This window comes from Bubalus kerabau, chromosome 5 (genome assembly GCF_029407905.1).
Source record: "Bubalus kerabau isolate K-KA32 ecotype Philippines breed swamp buffalo chromosome 5, PCC_UOA_SB_1v2, whole genome shotgun sequence".
Lineage (NCBI taxonomy): Eukaryota > Metazoa > Chordata > Mammalia > Artiodactyla > Bovidae > Bubalus > Bubalus kerabau.
Window position 1 is genome coordinate 135,461,633 of NC_073628.1, and position 9,221 is coordinate 135,470,853.

Consider the following 9,221-nt stretch of genomic DNA (forward strand, 5'->3'; position numbering starts at 1 on the left):
GGCCTTGGCTGGCACGACCCAGTCTGTGCTGCTGTCCACTCCGCAGGGCTCTCGTCACCCCCAAACTACCCAGTGTCTCTGTTTATTACACGACTCTTTCTGCCTCGACCACTAACAGCACAGATGCTTTCCACGTGTCCCACATGTCACATGAGGTCGCTCGATAGAAACACTTGTGAGACACAGGCGCGCCGACTGTGTGCCCACCTTCCCCACACTGGCAGCAAGCGCAGGCCCTGCTGGGTTCTGTAAAACACTTGTAACGGCAACAGACGGTCGACATTATTACTCGATATTTCAATAAATAATACAATAGGAATACGACAAAATATACCAGGAAATAAAAAGGAATGAAGTATGTACTAGTTGGATGAACCTTGGAAAGACGATGCTGAAGCCAGTCGTGAAGGCCGCATTGAGGAAGTGTCCAGAACAGGCAGATTCACGCAGACAGAGGGCAGATGGGCGGTCCTGGGGGCTGCGGGGGGCGTGGCTGCTGGTGGCACCAGACTCCTTTGGGGATAAAATGTCCTGAAACTAGATTTGGGGATGGCTGCATAATCGTGTAAGGTTACTGAAGCACGCCGCTCTGCCCCGTGTAAAGGGCTGTGTTTCGAGCCGTGGGCATCGATCCCAGTGAAACTGCTGCTTTTACAAAGTAGTAGGTGGCCGCTCCACGTTTCAGATTGTGCCCAGAGAGTAAAGAGACGCGAGCAGTCATCTCAAAGCTCGCCCCTGGAGGCAACGGCCGTTAGCCCCCTGGCGAGGGTGCCCCACACGCTGCTCAGCGCCCGCGTGGGGCTGGACGGCCCTCACCGCCTCTGCTGAGATGAGAAGATCTGGAGACGTGACTCGGTCCCTCAGGCACCCAGCTCACATCAGAGGGTCTGGAGGGAAGCTTCCTCTGCTCGGGGTTAGCTCAGGACAGAACTGTGATGAGGGGTGGGGAAGCTTGGGCTTGAGCAGACCCCCCAGCATCAGGCGACTCTGACACAGCCAAGAACCAGCGGATAAATCCTGCGCAAACGGCACCGCGTCATAGAGTGCCTGCTGCGACCAGCTTGTTCTGACCTTTCCTCCCAACCCTGCATCTCGGGCAGCCTGTGGGTTACCATCAGACGCTCCATCCAGCTCGGGTACCACCCGCGTGATAGTCCAGGGAGAGGAGGCCTCGTGATTCACCTGACGTTCCCCCAGGGAGACCACCTCTTCCAGGAAGCCTTGGGGGCTGCCCATGTCACCCCACCAAGCTCTGGGGGAGCACCCAGCGCCCGGGGACCTCCTGACGGTGGGGCCTGCAGGTCACTGCTTTGGCTTCCTCACCAGAACCCCAGCAGGGCGCGTATACCAGCAGTAAAGACCGAATGATCAAACGCGCTGAGGAGGTGACTGCGGGCTCCCCGGGCCTGTCGGCTCTCCCAGGCGTCTCTGCCGCTGCGAGAAACAAACCACTTGCCTCAACACTTGGGTGGTTTCCATGTTTATAAAGCATTCTCCTGCACATGCCTGTTTCTGGCTGCTTTTTAAAAAATATCTCTTGAACGTCAGTGAGCAAGAAGGCACACCCTTTGCGCTGCCCAAGCTGCGTTCAGAGAAGCGGAAGGCCTTCCCCACCGTCCCCAGGCTCCCTGGGTGAGGCCCCCGCCCACCTGCTCTTGACGGGGCTCCTCCAGAGCCGAAGCGGGGTCCTCCCTGCCAGAGGGCCGTGGGCAGCGGAGTCCACAGCTGCACCCCAGGGGCGGCCTGACCACCTGGCCCCCGCCCACCGTGCCCCAGAGACTGAAGAGTTTTAAAGTCCAGGTGATACCGGTGCTTTAGCACCCCAGCCCTCTGCCCACGGCCAAGCCCCTCCCCAGGTGCAGGGGCCGGGCAGCCCGGCCTCCCCGCGGTGAGCCAGACCTCAGGACACTGCCCTGAGCAGGGTCTCCAGGCTCACCCTCCTCCTGCAGCCTGGGATGTGGTCCAGAGACCAGTGTGGGCCCCTGTTTAGAAACTTTTACAGCAGTTTGACAAGTAACTTTCTCTCCGGAGGGGGAGCAGACAAAAAAAAGAACAACCTTCTCACTGCTGATGGGAACACAGGCAACAGCCGCTAGAACAGCGCGCTGACCGAAGCGAGCCGCAGGTCGCTTCCCTCTCATTTCTCTAGTCTTTCATTTTTATTGTTTTGCAAAAGCATTAGATTGGAAAATCAAATCAAAACAAAGTCAAGCAAAACCAAACTGGTCCTTTAGCACAAATAGTTGAAGAGGCTATTCAACTCTTCACCTGAGCGGACTTGCTGACTCACCTGAGGGGACTTGTTGACCGCAAGGGTCCTCAGCCCCCTCAGAGGTGCAGACAGGACAGCGGGACTCGGGTGTGGGTGTGAGGGGGCAGCGGTGGCAGAGCTGGACGAGCTAACGCGCAAAGCACCGCTCCCCTCCCTTCTGCCGGTTCCAGGGCCATCTATTCCGACAGACGAAGAAGCCGAGGGGCAGAGAGAGAAGGAGCCATGGGGAGCCGGGTCGGGCAGAGTCAGGGCCGCAGGGGGCTGGGCTACAGATCGGGGCTGTGAGCCAGCCCCGCGGCTGTCTGGGGGTCGCCCGGGAGACGGAGGTCGGGCAGAGAGCCATCCCCCTGAGGCTTCAGTCTCGGAGGACAAGGCCTCCCTCCTGAGTGAGTCACGGCTCCCGAGGGCCTGGCCCTCGCCCACAGCCAGACGCAACCCCTGAGGTCGCCCCGAGTCTCCTTCCCGGGACGAGTGTCTCCTTGCAGGTCCCCTGGAGAGGCCCCCGCGCCCGCCCACCCCTCACCTGGCCCAGGGCTCCTGGCCCGCGGGCCTTGCGTTGGGTGAGGGGCTCCCACCCCCACCCAACGTTGTGTCTCCCTGACCTCGGTTCCCCGGGAAACACCCACTGAGGACGGGGGACGGTCCGCGCCCTCCTGACTCTCCGGCCCACACAGCCCCCAGGAAGCATCTCATCCTCTGGGATCCAGAATCCCTGGCCCAGGGCAGCCTGGGAGGAGCGGAGGCCTGAGTCACCTCCAGTCCCGCGCCCACACCCCTAGATCTCTGCCCAACCTGTCCTACAGGTGCGCCTGGCTCTCCGCCAGTGGGCCAGGGCCCAGCACTTACGGGAAGGAAGGATGTAAACAGAGGGCAAGGGGCGGGTGGAGGACAAAGGCGCCCTGGTCTCCGCTCGGCCCTCGCTAGGGCTGGGGACCGCCCCTCCAAGGGGCTCCACACGAGCCTCGGGGGCCCCATTGCCCCACGGATCCCCTTGCCCTCCCCTGGGGCTGTCCCTGGGGCAGGTGCTAAGTCACTGGCCGGAGGTGGCCCTGGGGCTGCTCAGTGGAGAGGAGGGGCCATCGGTTTGTTTCCCCACGGGACGAGGTAGAGGACAGGGGACTGGGGGCATCTGAAAGGGCCTCAGTGGACTCGTAGGGAAGGTGGGACCACCCCCACCACCTGGTGGGGCCACTGCGTGTAACATGCCCGGGAAACTCAACCCCGCTGCTGTGGGCAACGACGCTGAGGCCTCCGTGGTCCTGTCTGCCCCTGCCCCCATCCCAGCGGGAGGACAGACCCTGGGCCAGAGGAATGTGCCCAGACCCCCTGCAGCAGACGCTAACAAGGGCTGGGGGCAGAGCACACAGGCCGCTGGAAGCCTGGAGCCAGAGACAGCTGGGAGCCCAGCACCTGGGGCCCCAGGGGCTTCGAGGGTGCTCTGCCTGAGAAGCCTTGGACCATCCAAGCAGAGGAGAGTTCACAGCTGAACTCAGAGTTCCCTGGACCCCTCGGGGTGTGGGTTAGGGATACATTATATACTCATATGCGATGACATGTTCCTATCCATAGCACACTATGTTAATATATCATTATTACATATTAGTCACTAGTTTTAAATTTTCTCAAATTGTGGTACAATATACACAGCATAGTGCTTCCCCAGTGGCTTAACGGCAAAGACTGCCTGCAATGCAGGAGCCGCAAGAGACACAGGTTCGATCCCTGGGTCAGGAAGCTCCCCTGGAGGAGGGCGTGGCAACTCACTCTTGCCTAAAGAATCCCATGGACAGAGGAGCCTGCTGGTCTCCAGTTCATGGGGTCAACAGGGACACGACCGAAGCGGCTTAGCGCACACACACACACACACACACACACGGCACGAAGTTCACTGTTTTCACCACTGTAGCGGCGTTACGTGTGCTCACACTGTGCTCCAGCCACAGCCGCCATCATCTCCAGGGCAGCTCCTCTCCTAAGCTGAAACTCTGCCCCAGTAGACACCCCCGCCCGGGACCCCGTCCCGCTTTCTGTCCTGCTAAGTGGCTCGTCCAGGGCCCTCACATGGAAGGAACTGTCGAGGTTTGCCCTGTCTCTGCTCACTCCCCGGAGCTAGTTTCTTGTTCTCTGTCATGAGGGGTACTGATACAGCCACGACCCCCTTGGGTTCGTCCTGGGAAGACCCGAGCAGGTGACAGCCAAGCAGATGATCTGAAAACAGTGAAGCCCAACTTGAAGGTCAGGCTGCAGGATGCTCAGCGGCAGGCGGGGGGCGGGGGTGGGGGAGGGGGGCTGCGCCCGCCTGAGCCGAGGGGTCCTGAGCTTCCTCCCAGACCTGAAGGGACAGCAGGCAGTCCCCACACCCTGGGCCACTGCGGTCCCGGGCCCAGCAGTGTGCGGCTACTTGCAGAAGGCCCTCGGGTCCTGTGTCCTCAGCTGGGGCGGGGGTCCTGGTATGGAGTCCCTGCGATCGTCCCACTGCCCCTCAGCACACGCCTGCCCGCCGCAGGGCAGTGGGCCGTGGGCAGTGGGCCGGGGCCTGCTCACCACGGGGCAGTGGGACATGGCCCCTCTGCTCAGCACCAAGGCTGCTGGCCACCTCAGCGCCAACCCAGGGGGACCCCCGTGAGCAACTGCCTTCAGCAGCCGCTCCCCTCGACGGCTTCTGGATACGACGTCACGACAGGGTGTCCCCAAGGAGCCTGGGAAGCCCAGAGAAGAGCCTAACCCAGCCTGGACAATGGCGGAGGCAGTCAGGGAAGGCTCCCTGGAGCAAAGATTGCTTCACCTTCTGCTAAATAACAACAGCAAAGAGGCTCAAGGACAGATGACAAGCTCGTGCGCTAAGTCGGTTCAGTCGTGTCTGACCCTGAGCAACCCTGTGGGCTGTACCTGCCAGGCTCCTCTGTCCATGGGATTCTCCAGGCAAGAACACTGGACTGGGTTACCAGGCCCTCCTCCAGGGGACCTTCCCGGTCCTGGGGTCCAACCCACCTCCCTTTCGCCTCCGGCCCGGCGGGCAGGTCCTTTACCACCAGTGCGCCTGGGAAGCCCCCCTGATGTGCTTGACGCCAATTAAGTGTCTTGCTAGTTCCGTGAGGTAGGAACCTTTAGCGCCTCCACTTTACAGCAGAGGGAGCTAAGGCTCAGGGAGGTTCGGACACTCACTTAAGATCACACAGCCCGCAGGCAGCAGCGTTAGGATCGGAGCCCAAACCTCCACTGTCTGTGCCCCCCAGGCTGCCTCCTGAAGGGCAGGGCCTCGAGCTGTGGGCAAGCACCTTACCGCAGGGACTCACGGCCGATTACCATCTGGAGTGAGGTGGGACAGACGTTTCTAAATTCCAAGAGATGCGAATTCAGGCTCCAGTTCTCCAGGAAAACGGTAACCAGCACAGCAAACCCTGGATGTCACAGAGATGAAAGATTTCCTTTTGAATTATTTTAAGTAAAAAGAACGTCTTTTTGTAAAGTCTCAATCCACATCTAATTAAGCTCTTCCAAGGGTCACTTAAAAATGCTATCAACTGTGTTTTTTGTTTGTTTTTAACCGTGGAAAAATATTCGCAAAATGAAATCAACCATTTTAAAGTGTGCAGCTCAGTGGTATTAAGTGCATTCACGTCGTTCTACGACCATCAGCACCAGCATCGCAGGAGCCCACACCCTGTCCCCATCAGCACGCCGCCACCCCACCCCGCCCCACCCTTCACCCTCTGCCTCTGTGAGCTTGACTCCAGGGACCTCGCAGCGGTGGAATCCTTCAGCATTTTTATTTTGTGTCTGGCTTGTTTCACTGATAACGTCAATGGGAGCCTGTTTACAGGAAAAAACATTAGGATAAGTCATAGTTGAGGACATCTGCCCGTGTGGCCACAGCTCGGGGGTGACTAAGGTAGGAAATCGTCAGATGGGGACAGCGGAGGCCTTGCTCACCCTGTCTGCTCAGGACAAGCCCAGAATTCGACCTGCTTTGCCACGAAACTTGCTGGAACAGGACGCAGAGGCCGCAGGGAAGGGGGGCAAGGGCCCCTCAGGGAAAAGCCAGGGGCTGCCGGGCGGCTCCCAGGGCCCGGTGTGTGGCTGCAGGTCCCTGCGAAGGCCCGGGGGCAGCTGACAGAGGACTCGTCTATGGGTGCCCCCTGCAAGGGCTCACTTTCTCCCGCCGGCCTGACAGGGCAGCACCCAAGCCTAGGCTCCAAGGGGCTTGGGCCCAACACGGCTAAGATGCAGAAGCCAGTGGCTGGTGCCCTGTATCACAGGGTCTGAGTCAGAGGAGGAGATAAGCTCAGGGCAGGATCTGAGAGATGAAGACTGAGGCTGGGACGCCCTCAGGCTGGGCCTGGGTGTGAGCAGTGAAGGCGCTTCCAGAAGGAGGGGGGCCTCCCCACCAGGGAGGGGTGGGCAGCATCCAGACTCGAGGACCAGAAACGTCTGGGTGTGATAGTTCATATACATTCTACATGAAGATACATAACCGAAGTACACAGGTAATATATGATGAGTGTGTATATGTGATATACAGTGTATGTGTATACACATATAATTTATTAAGTTTATATGTATATACATCTTTAAGTCCAGAATCTTGTATTTTTCTAACATCTAATTTGCACTTGCATTGCTAGAGGAGGACCTTTTACCAATTTTTACGGTCAGTACATCTATTTCTGAAGAAAGAATATTTACACAAGAGCCACAAGTGTCTTGAAAAGCAATCCCCTTTTAAAATTTTCAACAATCACAAGGAATCTTCTTTTGAAAAAGGACATAATTCTAATGTGAATGGAGTCACCATGGGGAAAAAAAGAGCTCCAGCCAAATTCTTTTCTGCACAACATTGCCTCGGGGACATCTCTCAAGGAGAAGAATTCTGTTTTTTCCCAGTTGAGAACTTTCTGTTTCAAGTTGTTCATGACATGCTGAAGTCAAAGCTCCAATCCTTTGGCCACCTGATGTGAAGAGCCAACTCAGTGGAAAAGACCCTGATGCTGGGAAAGATTGAAGGCAGGAGGAGAAGGGGACAACAGAGGATGAGATGGTTGGATGGCTTCACCAACTCAATGGACATGAATCTGAGCAAACTCAGGAAGATGGTAAGGGACAGGGAAGCCTGGCATGCTGCAGTCCATGGGGTCGCAAAGAGTCGGACACGACTAAGCGACTGAGCGACCCCAACAAGGCAGTTTCAACATGTTACTTCAGTTCTGGGTCCACTCCGGGGTGGGAAGCCCTTTCTGTGTCATGCGTAACCTAAAGCAGACACAGAGGGGGCTGAGGTCTTAGGTGGTAAAACATATTCTAAAATGTACATCTTGGTTCAGTGGCAAACCTGCCCTTTTCTGACAAGGTAAGATGAGTAAACGTCCACCCGAGCTCACCTGAAGCGCAGGCCGAGCGTCGCGGTCCGAAGCTGTGGCGTCAGGCGCCCCTTGGCACACAGACCAGCGTGTGTGCTGCTGCTGGGCAGCGGCAGAGAACGAGGCAGAGGTCGCCGCACGGCCCGGCTCCGGCCCTGGGCACCCCGTGTCCCCCGCCCTGCAGACGTGCCCCTAGCTGCCCCGGGAAGGCTCTGCTCCGGGCTGGCCAGCCTCGCCACTCTCGGGTGAGGTCATCCTCTCCCTGGGAGGCGAGGCCCTGCGGCAAAACCAGCCAGGCCTGCACCTCGGGGCTGACGTCACCCACCCCGCAGGGCTGCTGCCCGCCAGGCCGCCCGTGGGCTCGAGCAAAGGGCACATTCCTGGCTGCGGTCCCCTCCCTCATCGTCTGGTGGAAAGCCCCGGCCAGCCCCCGGGCCCTGGTGAGGCAGGAAGGGCGGCGGTCCAGGGAGAGGGGTGCAGGGGGTACTGGGGGGTGGGGGGGGTGCGGTGACTCTGCGGGTGGGGACACCTGGACACGCTGTGCGGACAGCCCTGAGGTGGGGGCCGCCCACCTCGGTCCTGGCTCCCCCACACGCACCCTGGGCCCCGTGGGGGCCCCGCCCGTTTCCCAGATGAGGACAGACCTTCCTCTCTGACTCTCAGCCCCTACCCTGTGCCGGCTGCTGTCGGGAAGGATCTATTTCATCTTCAGGACAGGCCCAGGTGATGGATTGAGCGGGAGCCATGCCTGTGGGATGCGAAGAGGGGCAGGGAGCCAGGAGTGCCCGCCCGGGACCCCTCCCAGGCCCCGGACCTCCAAACCAGCATGCCCGGTGCCCACCGTCCCGCCCTGGGTCCTCCCACCCAGCGTCCCGTACCTTCTACCCTCTGACTTTTCATACCCTTTCCTCGCAAACCCCAGGCGCTGCAGGTCCTCAGGGAGGAAGGTCTGTGATGAACTAACTCACACACACATCCTCTCCAGCCCAGGAGAAGAAAGATGAAAATTAGTCAGGAGCAGAGAGGCCAACCTTTCCCCCACCGATCAGAGCTAAAGGTCAGAGGTCACCAATTGGGATCAAAGGTGATAGCTAATGGCCGTCAATTTCTTTAGGAAGTTTGAGGTGGGGATTCACGTGGGGGACAGATCACGTCCTGAGCGTCTGCTGCGCGGTGGGCGGGGGTGGAAGGGATGGGGGCTGCCCTCGCGGCGCTCAAGTCCTCACTCACAGGGACAGACATCAGCAGCAAGAGCTGACTGCTCAGCCGGGTGGCAGGTCCTCGCGGAGGAGAGGGCGAGCGCGCAGCGCTGGCAGGGTTGGGGGGCCCGCTGCGATCAAACTAGGAGATCGGAGGAGGCTCAACATCTGAGTGGAGGCGCTGGCGACCTCCAGGCTGTGGCGGGTAGGGCGGACTCCGGGGGGCAGCGTCCACTCAACGCCCAGGGCAGTGAGGAGGCTGGGGGCAGACCATAGAACAATTGGGCATGACCCGAGGTGGGGGGCCCCAGCTTTCCCTCCGAGGGAGAAGGAAGCGCAGGGGGTCTGGGGGACTGCCGGGACCACTGAGGGAGGAGCAGTTACTGGGAACCA

The 9,221-nt window shown here is 59.4% G+C and overlaps 1 long non-coding RNA gene across 1 annotated transcript; it reads right to left on the reverse strand.

The window, feature by feature from the left end:
- Window positions 1-332: 332 nt before the first annotated feature.
- Window positions 333-6,342, reverse strand: LOC129654119 (uncharacterized). Its single transcript, XR_008715424.1, has 4 exons — window positions 6,206-6,342; window positions 6,014-6,085; window positions 5,556-5,673; window positions 333-537 (listed from the first exon to the last, which is right to left on the reverse strand). It is a non-coding gene; the product is annotated as an uncharacterized LOC129654119 (long non-coding RNA).
- Window positions 6,343-9,221: the final 2,879 nt, after the last annotated feature.